Below are 8,138 nucleotides of genomic sequence, written 5' to 3' on the forward strand. Positions count from 1 at the left end.
GGTGACTCTCACACTGTCATTTAACCCAGCAAAATAAAGACATTTGCAAAACATGCAGAAGAAAAATAAAATATATATATAATGATATGCCTATTGTTGGTTGGTTCAGAGGTATCTGGTGCTGAACTTGGTAGGGTAGATTATGATCCAATCCCCCATAACTATAATTTGGGTTAAATAAAGGGGTTACACCAACTTATGTACCAGATCCCCATGCTTAAGATCATAATCACTAACCGGTCACCTTACTACGAGTATGTACGGATAAACAGCTTAATGTGATTGCACCTGAATGAAAAGGACTTGAAGAAGATGAAAAGAAGGCCTAGGTATGGTGGGGTGATGTGGATTGATTTGTATAGGAACGAAGCCTATGACCGCATTTGCGAGAAGTGTCACTACAATATCCTTAGTTCGATTTGTTAGTACTTATCGATACATTCCTTGAATGAACTTATAAGCCTTTTTACCTTGAATTAACTCTGGTTGATATTGTTTTTCTTGCATGCGCTATAAAGCGTTTTGCTTGAGGACAAGCAAAGGTTTAAGTGTGGGAGAATTTGATCACACTGAATCACACCGCGTTTTTGACTCGGATTTCACATGTTTATTAGGTCTTTATTACCATTTTACTTGTGTTATGCTCTCTTTTATGTTGTTTTCAGATATTTAGCTCTTTCGGGACCTTTTTAGAAGAAACGAAGCAAAAAGACCAAAAATTAGGATTTTTCGACAAATATTGTACACATGGCGTTATGCATGGCGGCCGCTATAGGAGAAGCCATGACACATCAACCCTCAACCAGGAGGTAACTGTCACGATCCCATGAACTTTCCCATTCACACACATGGCATGCGCCATGAAGGGATGGCGGGCACCACCTTTGCATTCCATGTTCCCACTAAGGAGAAGTTGAAGGGCATCAAGGTCTTTGCGAGCTTCCGAATTCCTCTATAAATAGGTCGTTCTAGTCCATTTCCAAATCATCCAACTTAGTTTACAACACTAAGATTATATTATCATCTGTAAAAGCGGTAATCCGTCACATCGAGGGGTTATCGCACCTTAGTGAGATTGAGTTGGATCACTTTGATTTTGCCGTCATGTTTATTTTCAAAGTCAAAGGTTCATTTACTTCCTTGTACCAGATTTAAAGCCTCCGTTTGGAGCAGGTTCTAATTTAATCGCTTTTATTTATTTTACTTGTCATGCTTTACTTTATTTAATTTCTTGCTATGTTTTACTTTATTTAATTGCTTGCCATGCTTTACTTTATTTAAGTCCTATCATTGTCTTTACTTTATTTAAATTTCTCGCCATTATCTTTATTGCTCGTTTTAATTATTTTACACGCTTTACTTGTTCTTTACGCCTTACTTTCTAAAATAACTTTTCATCATGATCAATATCGTTGTGTTTGTTTGTATTACCATGTCTGGCTAAATCTTTCAAAGGTAAGAATGTAAGGATCGTGATTAAAGAGATGTTTCACATATTGAATCTGTAGAAATGCTTTATAGGTTGTTTTGATTTTTAATTCGAGTTTTCTGAAACAAACTTGGTTAGTTTTAACTACTCAAAGAGTGCGAAAGCACCCTGGCTTAGTTAACTAGGATTTTTTATCACTTTAAGGAAAAATGATTTTTGAAACTGTTTTCGGACGCGTTGATAGATTTAAAATCAGGAAATTCCTTGGGTAAACTTTCCAAATCAAAATCACTTTTCAACTAAGTTTGCGAGTCTTATTTATTAAAAATAAGTTTACTACTTTAGCGTTCTGCGCACCTTTTATAAGTGACAATAAAAGGCCTTAATTTAAGTGTAAACTCGGTTCTGAATACGCGAAAGCGATAGTTCCTGTTAAATGGATTCTTTTTAAGAGTAGAAAATATTTCCCCATGAGTAGTTCTATTTAGACAATTGAAACATCGTTTAATTGACGTGAAATACATTCAAATTTGTCTTTATCTGCACTGTATTTATTATTTCCTTTATTTACTATTATTTTGGAAAATCAATATCTCTTTTGTACCGCCTTAGGTAAACATCGTAACAATAGTAATCGATAGATTGACGATTTTGTCTCTGTGGGATCGATATTCTTTTATATTACTCTGACGCGATTCGTGCACTTGCGAATAGAGCGATCGGTGGCGACTCTTGTTATTTGATGTCTTGCTTATCCCTAGCTTGATAATCATGAATTTACCGCTACAGAAATTAAGTGCCAACTCAGCTGGGGAGTAGTCTCTAGTGAGTTTAGCCTACTTTTTAGCGTGTATATAATTGTGTATATGTGATGTATGTATATTTGTTTGTATGATATAATTTGCCTGTTGTGCTTGGTGATCTTTGAGTGGTGAGATAAGTTCTAACCCGAACTTGAGTGCAATTAAGATAGGAAGATGGTATAGTCATGTTCGACTTGTGTGGAGTAGTACTTAACAAGTTGGCTTGAGACCCATATGCTCAGTGGAGACTCTTTTGGATTTGAAAATGTCACACAAGTATTTGTGGTTAGGAATTACTATCTCTAATTTGGGTCTGAAAAGCTGAGGACCGTAGAACATTTACCCTCTCTTGGCCTATTTAGGACGTAGTGCGGAAACTGTTCAAGTGTAGACTTGATAACAGTTGTTACGCGATACTACACTCAGACGAGTTTCTCTTGAGAATATTATCGGTCGATGAGTTAGTCATCTTAACCTGTAATATCTGATAGATGGAATTAAGACTCTGGGAACTTTTTAGAACATGATCTAGAAGTTTTTATCCTTAGTTCACTCCTTTGGGATGGTTCTTACCCAGATCCATGCTCGTGACTCACAACAAACCCTTGATTCTTGGTTGATCTAATCATGTCTTGTCAATATCAATGGAACCTGGGTGTTGATAAGGTGTAAACCATAATCCACCAAAATGGATGATTGATCTTGACAATGACTTGATTCATCCCTTGACCTTTTTTTGCTTGCCTTGTGTGTGATCCCTTATTTGTGATTGTTGCATTCATGCATTCATATGCATCATGGCATTCATCACACGAAAATTTCAAGGAACTGAGGTATTATTAGCAAATATTTTTAGACCATGGATTATGGACGAAGGAACACTAAGCAGTACAGTTTCAGATGTCCCGACTTGAAAGAGTTAAGAAAGCTAGCATCTTTCGTATTAGATCCCTTGGACTTTAAACAACGTCATGGGAAGTTGTTGTCTATCTTGTATGCTGATGTGGTTGAAGGAACCTTGAGTGTGCTAGTGCAGTTCTATAATCCTCTCTATCTTTGCTTCACTTTTCCTAATTATCAACTTGTGCCTACGTTGGAGGAGTATGCCCATCTCTTGGGAATACCTATTTCCAGTAAGGTCCCTTTTAATGGATTGGAAGAGATTCCCATATCTCATCTTATTGCTGAAGCTCTTCACTTGAAGAAGTTTGGGATAGAGGCTCATTGGGTGAAGAAAGGGGGAATGTTTGGGTTTCGATCTGATTTCCTCATCAAGGAAGCTACTGCTTTTGCTCAAGCTGGTAGTGTGGACACGTTTGAAGCTATCTTTGTATTGCTCATTTATGGATTAGCTTTGTTCCCTAACATTGACGGTTTTGTTAATGTTAACGCCATTAGACTTTTCTTGATTGGGAATCTTGTGCCTACTTTGTTGGGTGATATGTACTTCTCTTTACATCTAAGGAATTCTAAAGTTGGTGGAACTATTGTCTGTTGCATTCCTCTTCTATACAAGTGGTTTATTTCGCACTTGCCTCAGACGCCTGCTTTTGTGGAGAACAAACAATGTCTACGATGGTCTCAGAGACTTATGTCTCTCACTAATGATAATATAGTTTGGTATGATCCTTCTTTGAGCAGTTTGGAGATTATTGATAGTTGCGGTGAATACTCTAATGTGCCTCTCATTGGGACACATGGAGGAATTGACTACAACCCTGCTTTGGCTAGTCGTTGTAGCGGGGTATTCGTTACCATTAGAGATATTGACTAAATCCAAGGTAAACTATACAAGTCGAGTCGCCACCGCACTTCTATTTATCCAAAGGAATGGTTAGAAAGCGAACAAAAACCTAAAAGTTTTATCGAATCAAAAACTAGTAAAAATGTCAGAGATCGGGATAAGGGGGTTGGTTATGAAATGGGAAGGTTTTAAGCACCCAAAACATTCTAGGTACTCCTAGGGAGCCCTTTTCATACTTGTTGTAAGGTTGGTATTTTGTGAAAATTTGTTTGTGCAAACATGATTGAAGAGATGAGAGAAGAATATACAAGTTATTTACATTTTGTCTTTGGATGGATAAACCCATTGCCTACGTACCATCTTAAAAAAGATTAGGATCAAAACCTCGTAGTTCGGGGTAAAAATCTCAAAAATGAGTTGGTGAATTGATTGGTCCAAAAGCCTTAAGGTCTTTTGTTATCCAAGGGAGAAAACTCAACCAAAAACCACAAATCCACCATGTGAGGATATCTTCAACATGCTAGTGAGGGGTTAACCCTATAATAAGCATGGAAGACTCATTGTCCATCACTAAGGATATAGGTGAGTATTACATCCACCTCAAGGATAACTCAAACCTAATAGCTAAAGGTTATGAAAAAGTTTTGATTAAGAGAGTGGTCATTGAAACCACAAAAAAGTATTTGAATGAGTTAAATGTTCCTCTCTTGAAAACAAGTGTTAAATGTTTGCACAAAAAGTTTTGGCTTGGGTTAGAGTGGAGGAAAGAAGAAGAATGGCTAAAGTCCTAATCATACAAGAGATGAGGGATAAGAGACAAGACCATAAATGGAGTTCCTCTCTTGAGATCATATTGATGATCCAAGTATCTCCCATCCTTTGGAATATGCAAGTAAAATAAGTGTAAGCTCAAGCAATCAACATAATCAAACAAGCTCTTAGAAAATCCCCAATGTCTCTTGTATCTTTCATTTTTGGATGGACATGGCAATGGTTCTTCAATTTGGCTCACATAGGATCCCCTAGCACAAAAGCACACACATCAAAAAGTTCTATGAAGTAAATCAAGAATGGACAAGAGTGAGTTTAGAGGTTTGGTCCTTCTAATCCATCTTCAACATTAAGGTCCTTTTACTCCAATTTTGCATAGGGAATGTCCTAGAAACTAAGTCCATTTGTCCATTTCTCTCATTTGGTCCACAACAATCAAAATAAAACACAAGCACAATAATATATACACAATTATGCGCTCAAGTGAGCAAAAGGCAAATTGCATTAACATAAACATGTGCTCAAATGAGCAAAGGAAAAAGCAAATGAATAATATGTACAAGAATAGTAAATTGCATAAATGTAAAGTGCAAGAAGTAAATGTTAATGGTTAATGGTTAGTGTTAAAGTTAGTGTGCCATAAGGCAAATTTAGCGCTATGTTAAGCAATCGTAATTGGACTTATGTAGAAGTCACAACTATCTGAGGCCGGTCAATAATAATGTAGGCAACAACACAAGTTAGAGGTCTTGATTAGTGAATCAAACTCCAACAACTTGCCATGCCAAAAATAAGATGGGAAATGATCTTGTATTGATTTAGGTTCTTTGCATGATTTAGGAAGCAATCTATCCTTAATGCAAAGCCATTCACTTGATCCATGATCAGGATGAATTAGATTTGGATCAAGGAAGATTAAACCTCCATGTATCAATGCTAACCACCAATCTTTAACTCCTTGATCAAAAAAAGAAAAGAAGAAGAAGAAAAAGATGAAGAATTAAAGTGCAATAATGGAAATAGTATGTATTAATCAACAAGCATTGACCAAAGATAGAGAAGATCAAGATCAAACAATAGAAAACAGAAGCAAAATGAGAATTAGAAGTCAAGAAACAAATAAAATATTTTTGGCATTTTTTTAATATTAAAATAAAACTTGAATTAAAATAATAAAGAAAGGTCAAACTTCAAAATCACTTCAAATCAACTTTGAAAAGTCTAAGTGAATTATCCCAAGTTCAACAAGGTCAAACAATGTTTGACAACAAATTTCAGCATTTTTAAAAGTCAAAAACTATTTTAAATCAATAAAAATATGCATAAAATAAACCTAATTGAACTAAAATCTCAAATAAATCTCAAATCAATTAATAAATTTATGAGAATATTTTTCATAGATCTATCATCATTCAAAAAGGTTGGAAAAATATTTTTGTATTTTTTGAATATCAAAAACTATTTTAAATGATAAAATAAAAAATATTAAAAATCATTTTTAAAAAGTAGAAATTAAAAGGAGAAGAATGAAATTGGTCCCATAATTTTTGGACCAATAATGAGAGAGATATGAATTTTCAAAATGAAATGGAGTTAAAATAATAAAAGGAAAATAAAATCGGGAAATAGAAAAAGAGAAATAGCGTGGAGCATTGGATCCAACCTCATTAATTGAGCTGGCACATCAGACAATCCACATGCGCGCGTCCACCAAACACCAAGGTCAATGAGATACACACGGCCATTAAAGAAGTCATAACATTGGATGCGTGAGATTCAATCTGGAAAAGGCAATGGACGGATCTGATTGAATCTGGAGACCAGATGGTGGCCAGCGCCACCGTCTTCTCTGGCCAACTTCCGGCCACATCCAAATTTGCAGAAATAAAAATGGTAACCAAAACGCACGATCCAGGCATCAATCGAGAGCTGGGGTGATGTACATCACCCTTGTACCACTCAATTCCATTCTAGATCTCTATATTAAGAGAAATCAGAAGTGGAATTTTGTGGTGTTCATATGAACTTCATGATTTTCAAAAATTAAAAGCACAGCAATGTTGCCTCTATGTAGAGGACTTCAGATCACACAACAACAATGAAAATAGAACATTATACAAGTTGATTCGAAGCAATTAACAGTTGATGTAAACCTTTGAATTGCAAGGCTTTGAGTCACAATCCTTGGATGCTTTTGCTTGCAGTAGAAACTAGGGATCAAGGAGAGAAGGTTTAGGAACTTTGAGATCTGAAGATTGATCAATGAAATCAAAATTCAGATCTGAAAAATTTGAAGAAAAGAGAGTTAGTTCCTTCAGTGAGGGCTGAGTTTTCAGTTAAGCAGCAATTGGGGCGCCTTAAGGTTGCTAAAATGAGAGGCCAAGGCATTGTATTTATAGCTGAAGCAATGCTGAATGCATGAACCAAAACTTGCATGAATGGAAAGGGCCTCCATGCATGGGCCTGTACAGGCGCATGAAGGGCCCAATTCCACTTGGAATTGCAAACTTATGCATGATGTAAGTAGAATGGACGTGCAGATTGGATTGTATTAGCTCATGCATGGCAATTGAAATGATTTTCCAAAAATGCACTATAACATTCAAGTCTTCGAAAATGCCATGTCCAAACTTGAAATGCAACCTTATGAGTAATGGTTGGAAAGCTTATTGCATAAGGAACAAATGTTATGTTGATAAAAACTCCATTTGGGCCTTGTAAATTCATGAGAATTGAACTTGAAGTGTAGGGTGCAAAACATGCATATGTGAGATTTTCAAAATTGGCCAAACTTCAAGCCCTTCTTTATTAATGATACAAGCTCCAAATGACACAATCTTCAACAAGAAAGTTGTATATCTTTTCAAGGAACTCAATTTTGACTTAAATTTTGCATCATTTGAATTTTTGATGAAGAAGTTATGGGCACTTGAAGTTGGACTTTTTCACATTTCAATGCATTTGGTCCAAAGTGACCTATAATGTTTTGCATTATCACATGTATTTGTTTTGAAATTTTTAAATTTTTATAAACATAAAATTTTAAGTAGACATCTTAAGCTTTCCAATTCATTTGTTATCATCTCAAATTCATACAAAATGAAGGAGTTATGTCCTTGGGAAGTTGACCCAGAATTAGGGTTTCAGTCAAAATGACCTATAATGTCCTGGAATGTATGATGACCTTCCAAGATTCAAATCAATTTTTGATGAAAATGAGAGTTGTTAATATGGTTCTTAAGAACAGTTTTGCTCTTGGGGTCATCTCCATTTTACAAACACATACAAAGTTAGGCCTCAGTGTATTTCAAAATAGTTAGATGAATTGATTGATCAACTTCTCAAGTCCAAAACTCATATCTTGATGGATTGATGATTGAGGAAACTCAAA

This window comes from Lathyrus oleraceus, chromosome 3, assembly GCF_024323335.1.
Source record: "Lathyrus oleraceus cultivar Zhongwan6 chromosome 3, CAAS_Psat_ZW6_1.0, whole genome shotgun sequence".
NCBI classification, from domain to species: Eukaryota; Viridiplantae; Streptophyta; class Magnoliopsida; order Fabales; family Fabaceae; genus Lathyrus; species Lathyrus oleraceus.